The 9117-nt window shown below is 44.6% G+C and overlaps 1 pseudogene; it reads right to left on the minus strand.

Annotated features, from left to right (window-relative positions):
* Positions 1 to 317: 317 nt before the first annotated feature.
* Positions 318 to 1286, minus strand: LOC102948582 (annotated as a pseudogene).
* Between the last annotated feature and the right edge of the window lie 7831 nt (positions 1287 to 9117).

Genomic DNA, 9117 nt, shown 5'->3' on the forward strand with positions numbered 1-9117 from the left:
GAAGATGGCAGCTTGGATGTGGTAGTCAGTTCACTTATGACTGTGTCAGCTTTTTGCTCGGTGATATCAGAGAGTACCCCTAGAACCCTGATAATTTGAGAGTGGGCTAAAGAGGGAGAAGGCAAAAAAAGAGAGGTAGAGAGAGTCATCTAAGTAAATTTCACCAACCTTGTGGTTTTCCCAAACTAAATTAAAAAAAAAAAAAGGTGGTAGTTCTTGCCTACTTCCTGAGTGCTACTGAAAGCTGCCATTCTTGAGGGCAGGCACTGCATGGTGTTGATACTTATCAGAGCATGAAGATTTGGGGAGAAAATGGGTCAGGATGAACGACTCTCGCCTGAAGCTGCATTCTTTGGGAACTGGATTTTACCAATGAGTTTTCTGAATGTGCAGCTTTTACGTCTTTGTTCCTCAGACTGTAGATCAAAGGGTTCGGCATGAGGATGACCACAGTGTAAACGACAGACACGATCTTGTCCTCCTCTGGGGATGAGTCTGAGTGATTTCTCTGGTACACGAAGGCAAGTGTCCTGAAGAAGAGGACAACAGTGGTGAGGTGCGACGTGCAGGTGGAGAAGGTCTTGGCTCATCCACCAACAGATTTCACCCTTAAAATGGCTCTGATTATGAGCCTATAGGAGACCGGGATGATCAGGACATTGGCCAGGAACATGAGCTTGGCAAAAAAGAAGATGACAGTGGCACTTTGTGTCATGCTTTGCAGGCAAGCTTCAGCAGGGGTGGGAGGTCACAGAAGAAGAAGTCTGTCACAGACAGAGACGGTCACAGAAAGAGAAGGTGAGGGTGCATGTGGTACGCAGGATGGCCCCTGAGACCCCACAGACATAGGCTGCAGCCAACAATCCCCAGCAGGTGCCTGGAGTCATAGCGAGGCTATAGCACAATGGGTTGCTAATGGCAACAAAGTGGCCATAGGCCATCAAACACCCTGTGCCTGCACAGAAGGTGAAGAAAAAGAACTGGGTAGCACATTGGTCATAGGAGATGACCGTCTTGCCTGTGGCCAGTGTGGCCAGGATCTGAGGAGTGATGACCGAGGCGTCGCAGTCATCCAGTAGGGCGAGGTGGCTCAAGAAGAAGTACATGGGCATGTGGAGTTGGACACCCTCTTGGGTCAGAATGATCATCCCCACATTCCCCAGAAGGGTGACGATATAGAAAATGAGAAACATCAGGAAGAGGGGCACCGCCAGTTCAGGGTGATCTGTGAAGGCCACAAGAATGAACTCTGTCACAGCAGTGAGATTTTAGGGGGCCATAGCCTCGATGTAAGTAGGTGGCCTGAAGAGGAGAATGGAATCAGAGATTCCAGAACTGAAGGACTTTGCTTTCTTCAGTGTCAGATGTTAGGTGAATATCCCAGATATTCTCTGCTCAGAGGGAGAAGAAAATGTTTACCACCTTAAGAATCCACATCTAGCAGTTACCAGCTAACCAGTTACCTAGTTACTATGAAAGACTTTTACCTATCTCTGCACCCCTCCTGAAATCGAACCTTGGGTCAGTATATCTTGCTTGTTATCTTTAAGACCAGAGAACCTTAGACTATCAAGACTGGGAGGGACCATTGTAGAGTCTCTCTATTCTAGAACATTCCCAACAAATTGTCATGTATCCCTGGTATGCACCGGGTCTCAGATGGCCTCTCAGGTTGTGCCCTCCTGAGTTGTCAGATGCAGAGCCTTATGCTAACCCTTTCTGTGGTGGGGACTTCTGGGGGCACCCTATTTTGGAAAAGTCTCCCTGTTGGGAAAGCCACATGGTTTTTTCTATATCTTCTACATGTTGATATATTCTACACATTGATATTATGTGGAGTGAATTCCCTTTCTCCCAAGACAGACAGTGTTAATGATCACTTTCATCTGATCTCATCTCCAAGTCAAATATTTCCAGTTAATTCCTTGTGAGTGCTTTCATAATCTACCTCTGCTCTCCTGTGAACCAGGTCATCATCTGTCTTGGGTTTCTTTTTCAAGGGTCCGAGAAAGAAAGTGATTCTGTGGAGACCATTAGGCTTATGGAGCCCTTGTTCTGTGTGGAACATTTCCTTTCCATATTAACTTAGTGAGTCCTCTCAATAATCCCGGAATAACCATTATGGGTTTCACTCTTGAAATGTGTTAGCCAAGGCTCAGAAAATTAAAGTGGCTTGTCAAAGAACAAATTGCAAGTGGAAAAGCCAGGATTTAAACCATGGTGTCATAACTCCAGGGGACTTCTCGTTTTAGTGCCCTACACTGGCCCTTCTTAACTGTCTAATTTGTAGCCCCTGTAGTCCAGAGTTATGGAGTTTCTTGTGTTTGATAGAACCAGTTTTCTACAGAAATCAAGCTGATTCTTCACTTCCTGTCAGCGGGATGAATTCTTTTGTCAGCCACTGATTGCTCTGGGCTCTACTCTCAGGGATGATGCCTCTTGGGGATAGGAATGGAGGCTATGCCATCAGGGATTCCAAGACTCACTGGGAGGCTGATTGGAGTCAGGGTTAAAGAAGACTTGTTTGTGAGCTCTGTGGTTCTCATTAGCTATAGAACTTCCGCAGAACATTTTGGGGTGGTCTGTCAATTTTGATCCCGGGAATTCTGTGGATTCATAAGGCAAAAACTTGGTCCCCGTGTTTCAGACACAAAGTACCGGGGACACGAAGTTTCTAATAACATCTTCAAAAAGACGTGGCAATCAGTGCATATCAAATCTATTGCTTGGCAGTAGCCTGAGCATGGATTGCCCTAGTTCCTTCTATTGCTTCCACCCTTTTTGACTTGTGCTCTAACCTGGGTGCAGTGGACCCTGAAGATGGAAGGAAATCCTAGATTACTGAGCTGAAGGGAATTCTCGGGACCTTAAAAACTGGAGTCTAAGCATCTTTCCTCCAGAACACTGTTATTATTGGGATGTTTTCCTCCCTGTGCTCCAACTATCTGCTTCTTTCTGTCCCTTTCTCAAATGGGTTTCCCATCATTTTTATCTTCCCTGCTTCCTTTGACTCTGACTTGTACGTCACGGTGGCTTATCATTCCTTACAGGTCTGTTGCCATCAGCACCATGGAGAAACTGAAAAGTTATTTCAGGATTTCCTGGTTCAAATATTTTTAAAAAAGAGAGTTTTATTATGAATAGACATTTTTCCAAAGAAGACATCCAGATGGCTAACAGACACCTGAAAAGATGCTCAACATCACTCATCACCAGGGAAATACAAATCAAAGCCATAATGAGATACCATCTCGCACCTGTCAGAATGGCTAAAATTAACAACTCAGGCCACAACAAATGTTGGCAAGGATGTGGAGAAAACGGAACCCTTTTGTACTGTTCATGGGAATGCAAACTGGTGCTGCCACTATGGAGAACAGTACGGAGGTTCCTCAAAAAGTTAAAAATAGAACTACCCTACCACCCAGCAATTGCACTACTAGGAATTTATCTAAAGCATACAAAATGCTGATTCAAAGGAGCATATGCACCCCGATGTTTATAGCAGTGCTGACAACAATAGCCAAATTATGGTGTGGTAGGGTCCCCTCCCTGAGGAATGGAAAAAAAACAAAACAAAACAAAGCCCCAAGGCAACCTGGCTATATGTATACATGACGTTCCTCATGACCTTGTAACATGAGACCACTTAATCAGACTGCATGTTTGTGTGTTACTATATATGGGAGACAAAGAAGTAGAAAATGTATAAAAAAACTATGCCACGTGGTGTTCGGGGCTCAGTTCTATGGGTATGAACCCAACTGAGCAGTGTCGGCATGCATACAGCTGCTTCCTGGAAAGAAAAGCCTCTGTGTCATGACTCTCTGTGCGAGAATCCTGCTACAGTGGAAAGAGCCCGAACGTCCTTTGACTGATGAGTGGATAAAGAAGATGATATATATGGAATACTACTCAGTGATGTAAAAGAATGAAATCTTGCCATTTGCAGCAATGTGGATAGAACTACAGGGTATTATGCTGAGCGAAATAAGTCAGCCAGAGAAAGACAAATATGTGACCTCACGCATACGTGGAGTTTAAGAAACACAACAGGTGAACACAGAGGAAGGGAAGGAAAACTAAGATAAAAACAGAGCCCTAAGAGACTCTTTTTTAAAAAATGTTTAATGTTCTTATTTATTTTTGAGACAGAGAGAGACAGAGTATGAGCAGGGGAGGAGCAGAGAGAGAGGGAGACACAGAATCCAAAGCAGGCTCCAGGCTCTGAGCTGTCAGCACAGAGCCCGACGCGGGGCTGGAACCCACAGACCGTGAGGTCATGACCTGAGCTGAAGTCGGTCGCTTAACTGACTGAGCCACCCAGGGGCCCCTAAGGAACTGTTAAATACAGAGAACAAAACTGAGGGTTGCTGGAGGAGAGGTGGGTGGGGGGATGGGCTAAACGGGTGATGGGCATTAAGGAGGGCACTTGCTGGGATGAACACTGGGTTCATAAGAGATGGATCACTGGGTTCTGCTCCTGAAGCCAAGACTACACTGTGTGATGACTAACTTGAATTTACATTTAAAAAATAAAATAAAATGATATATCCATGAAAGAACTAAAAAGAGTTTTATTTATCCAGTTGCCTTGTTTCCCCCCAGGGGGGACAGTGCATAAGTTACAAAGTTGAAAGTATGTAGCCAGCCCACAGGTTAACTGCAGGATCCAAAGGGACAAAACAGCTTCCCGCCTTCAGCGGGGCTGTGAATGGAGCTGGTATTGCCTTTAAAAAAAGCCTCAATCAATTATTTTATTATTATTATTAATTATTCAACTGTCAATAATTATTTTTCCAAAAAATTAATTAATTATTTAATTTTTTTTTTTTTTTTTTTTTTTTTTTTTTTTTTTTAATTTTTGGGACAGAGAGAGACAGAGCATGAACCGGGGAGGGGCAGAGAGAGAGGGAGACACAGAATCGGAAACAGGCTGCAGGCTCCGAGCGATCAGCCCAGAGCCTGACACGGGGCTCGAACTCACGGACCGCGAGATCGTGACCTGGCTGAAGTCGGACGCTTAACCGACGGCGCCACGCAGGCGCCCCTAAAATGTTTTTAATTTAAATTCTATTTAGTTAACGGAGAGTGCAGTATTGGTTTTGGGAGTAGCATTTAATGATTCATCACTTTCATACAACACCCAGTGGAATGGAGCTGCTGTGGTGACATTTCTCTGAGACCTGCCCTGTTTTTAAAATTCAGTTTGGACTGAGTTTAGTGTAGACATCCTGAATTGGCACCCAAATCTATTATTTTTTTATGACTCAGTGACACCTTCTTTCATGGCAGCATTTTCCGTCCTTAGTTAGCCATAAAGTTTTTCTCTGTCCTTCTTTCCACAGACATGGAGATTTAGAGATAAGGAGCCTGTGTTTTAGGTATGACATGCTTAACTAGAACGTTCTCCGAGGACTCTTCCTTTGCTATGCCTGTCTCTGAATCATAAGATAACAAGGCTGTTAACATACTATTCTCAAAAAGGGCACCTGGGTGGCCCAGTTGGTTAAGCACCCAACATTGGTTCAGGTCATGATCTCACGGTTTGTGAGTTCGAGCCCTGCGTCGAGGTCTGTGCTGACAGCTCAGAGCCCGAAGCCTCAGATTCTGTGTCTCCCTCGCTCTCTGGCTCTTCCCCGCTTCCACTCTCTCTCTTGAAAATAAATAAGCATTAAACATTTTTTTAAAAATATATTACTCCCAAAGTTTCAATAATTTGAACTAAATAACCAGTGAATTCAGATTTCTAAACAATCATATGCTTTATAGACTTATGGCAATATCCCACTGCTTAACAGGATTTGTGCTGTCATGTTGGCCAATCACAACACTGTTTTTTCCAGAATGGTCATAACCTTTCTGTCCAGCCCTTGGAGAAGCCCCACAACACATAATACAACAGTTCACACAACCTGGGAATAGACACCTTCCTGCCCTAATTGACCTTTTTTTTTTTTTTTTTTAACCTCAAGGGACACATTCATTTGGCTGCTCTCTCCTGGACAGTGGTAGCTCCCACCTGCATCTATTCAAGACATTGTCTCAATGGGAAAACTGCACAATGAGAACATTCCTTGAAATGTCGAGCTATTAGCTGTTGTCTCCTGGTTTCTGCATCCATGTTTGTCCAATGCCTGCCATTTGAATGTGGCATTATGTCAGGTGAGTATCTGGGTGATGGTTTTCTCTTTCCTTCCAGTGTTTGGGGGTCAATGTGCACACGACCCTCAGGATAGGCTCTGCGAGCCTGAGACACTGAAAATGGTGGCTCACATGCTCCCCTCCACACTTGTTGAAAGCACCAGAGACCTTGGACCTCACAGACACACAGAACCCGGAGTTGGAAAGGACCTTGCTGTTGTGGTTCTGTGATTTTCCAGCCCTGTTCCTCAGAGGCCCCAGCCTTCCCAGAGCTGCCAACTCAGCCCCAGCTTCAAACAAAGCAGCAATTCCTTGAGCTCTTATAAACAACCAGGTGCTTCTTTTATTTTGTTTGGAAAGGGAGTTCCAATGTTAAAAAGAGATTTGAATGCACTGGGTCTACTGTGTTCTCCTCATCGGGCAGAGGGGAAAATCGAAGTCCCGAGAAGAAGTAACTTTTCCTCAGTGTGTCAGAAAGCATTCCCTCCCCAATTTATCCCGGTTGGGGGGCTCAACACTGGTGTCCTATTTGGAGCCTCAGGAAAGGCCGAGGAGTCATTAAAGAACAAACCAGAACTGGCAGGCCCAGGATGAGGCCATAGGGATGGGAGGATGGCTGGGACTCCTAAAGGCCGGGTGTAGGGACCTCCCTCGCTCAACTTCCTTCCCGTGGCACTCATTTCCACATCATCTTCTCAAAAGCTGCTTATTACGAGTGTCTTCCTTTCTGACCTCGGCAGCTGACACAGCCTCCCCAGTGGGGTCCAGGCCCATCCTCGGTTCATGCTCTGAAGACTTGTTACTCAGCGGTGTGGGTGTCAGGGGAGTAATAATATCTGAATGCCAACTCTTGTTGCCTGCACTTGACATATTTGTTACCAATCAGTGCAACCATCAGCAAGGTACGTATCCCTAGGCCTGATTTAGAGAAGACAGAGTTGACACTTTGGGAAGGTGACTTGTCCAAAAGGTCCCCCAGAAAAAATTTAAGTTATGTTCAAAAATGTGGAAAGCCCATTTCATGGTCTGGAATATATGTGATCTCCCAACGTAGTTACAAGACGTACATTACCGCATAGGAAGACCAAAGACATATGACCTTTGGTTGCCGTGAAAGACTTCCACGAAACACTGCTGGCATTTTCTGTTTTCTTTGCAGATCCAAGGAGATTTGCTGTTGCGGCGATCTGAAGATGATAGAAAACACCGTTATCTCATCGTCTGAGGCTGGCTCTGTGCATATGTTGAAACCCACCTTTGAAGGTTTCCAGCGGCTAGCAAAGCCAGGCTGTGTGCTGGGTTTATCTAGCATCGCTGGGTGGAATTCAGAGCTTGCAACCTACAGGTCCTCCGGGCAGCTCGCCGTTTGCTTTCATGCCCGAACAACCCAATTAAGATCCTCTTGTTCCTGAGTCACTGAGTTTTCTGATCCAACTGACTCCTCGGGTGGTTTTAACATCTATTTATAGATATCACCCAGGATGATGCTTGTGTACTGGTGTACGAAGATGATAATGATAAGTGGAAGACAGACTCTTTCTCTACATGATTCACTGTGATGATTTCCCTTACAGTGGGGGCCATGTGAGCCGGGACTTGCCTGCAAGTTACAAAGTGAGGGGGGACGGCTTCACGTTTCTGGGAGAAGGCAGTCTCTTGCAGTCAGAGCTGACTTGGGAGTATTACATTCCCTCTCTCTCCATCTAAGGAAGAAAACAACGGGTCTGGGGGTTAAAAGGCTCAGGAGGATAAGTGGCAGACCCTGAGTGACATCATTTCCCATGCTCCTCAGGGAATGAACATTATCACCTTCATGTCACTTCTTCTGGGGTTGGGGAAAAAAAAAACGAGAAAGAATTCGGACTCCGTTGACATATCACAGATGAAGAAACAGACCCAGAAGGGCTGTGTGTTTTTTCTGAGGCCACTAAACTTCTTGGCTGACAGCTGGATGTCGTGTGGTATGGTGAGAAGTGATGGGGGAGGGTGGCTTTGGTGGGGAGGAGGAGACTGAGACCACGGAACTATGGTGTGTTCCATCAGGTTGGCGTCCCTGTTAGTTTGCTCTGTTGCTCACGGATGCTTCCTGCTGGACCCAGTTCAAGCCTCACCCCTTCTGGAAAGCCTGACTGGATCCCATATACAAGTTCCTCAGCCCTCAGCGGGCCACACACTGCTTACTTTTCCATTGTATATCGTGGCAGGGTCTTGAGCACCAAATCTTCTTTAGTGTAAACACCTGCCTTCCAGAATATTCTGTGGGGTAATGTGCAGTTGTGCAGTGTACATAACTTTGAAACAGGAAGATCGCCTTACTGGTGGAAAATTGGTACCAGTAACAGAGGAGGGTGCAGGGGGAGGCATTTCATGATCCATTCATGTATCACTAACAAGGTTAGCTTATGGTCCATAATGGCTATCAGGCTCCAGCCATCACATCCACACTTTGGACCAGAAGAGCAAAAAACTAAAGACAAGTGTTTTGAATTTTGTGCTATTATAATGCCTTATGAACACTTTTGTACCTGTGCCCCGACAGGCACTTGCAAGAGTTTCTCTACTGTGCATACGTAGGTCACTAGAATATCTGGGTCAGTGGTTATGTGTATCTGATTTTTAAAGGTTAATGCCAAAATATTTTACAAAATCTTATACTACTCTTAAACTAACTTACACTACTTGTTTCATATATTTGTCAATAGAGTGGTGTCATACTTTAACATTTTTCCTAATCTAGTGGGCCTACTGTGTTTTTAATAAGCATTTTCCTGATTACTAATGAGAATAAGCATCTCTTCATAAGGATATTTGTGAATTGCCTGTTTGAGTGTGTTATCTTTTCTTAATCACTTTTAAGTATATGCATACACACGCAAGATTGTAGTTGTGATTGTATACCTTACAAATATTTTCTGCCATTTTGTGTCTTGATTTTTCATCTTCTTTTAAAATTTTTCTGTTTATTTAATTTTG

The sequence above is a fragment of the Panthera tigris genome, chromosome D1 (genome assembly GCF_018350195.1).
Source record: "Panthera tigris isolate Pti1 chromosome D1, P.tigris_Pti1_mat1.1, whole genome shotgun sequence".
NCBI lineage: Eukaryota > Metazoa > Chordata > Mammalia > Carnivora > Felidae > Panthera > Panthera tigris.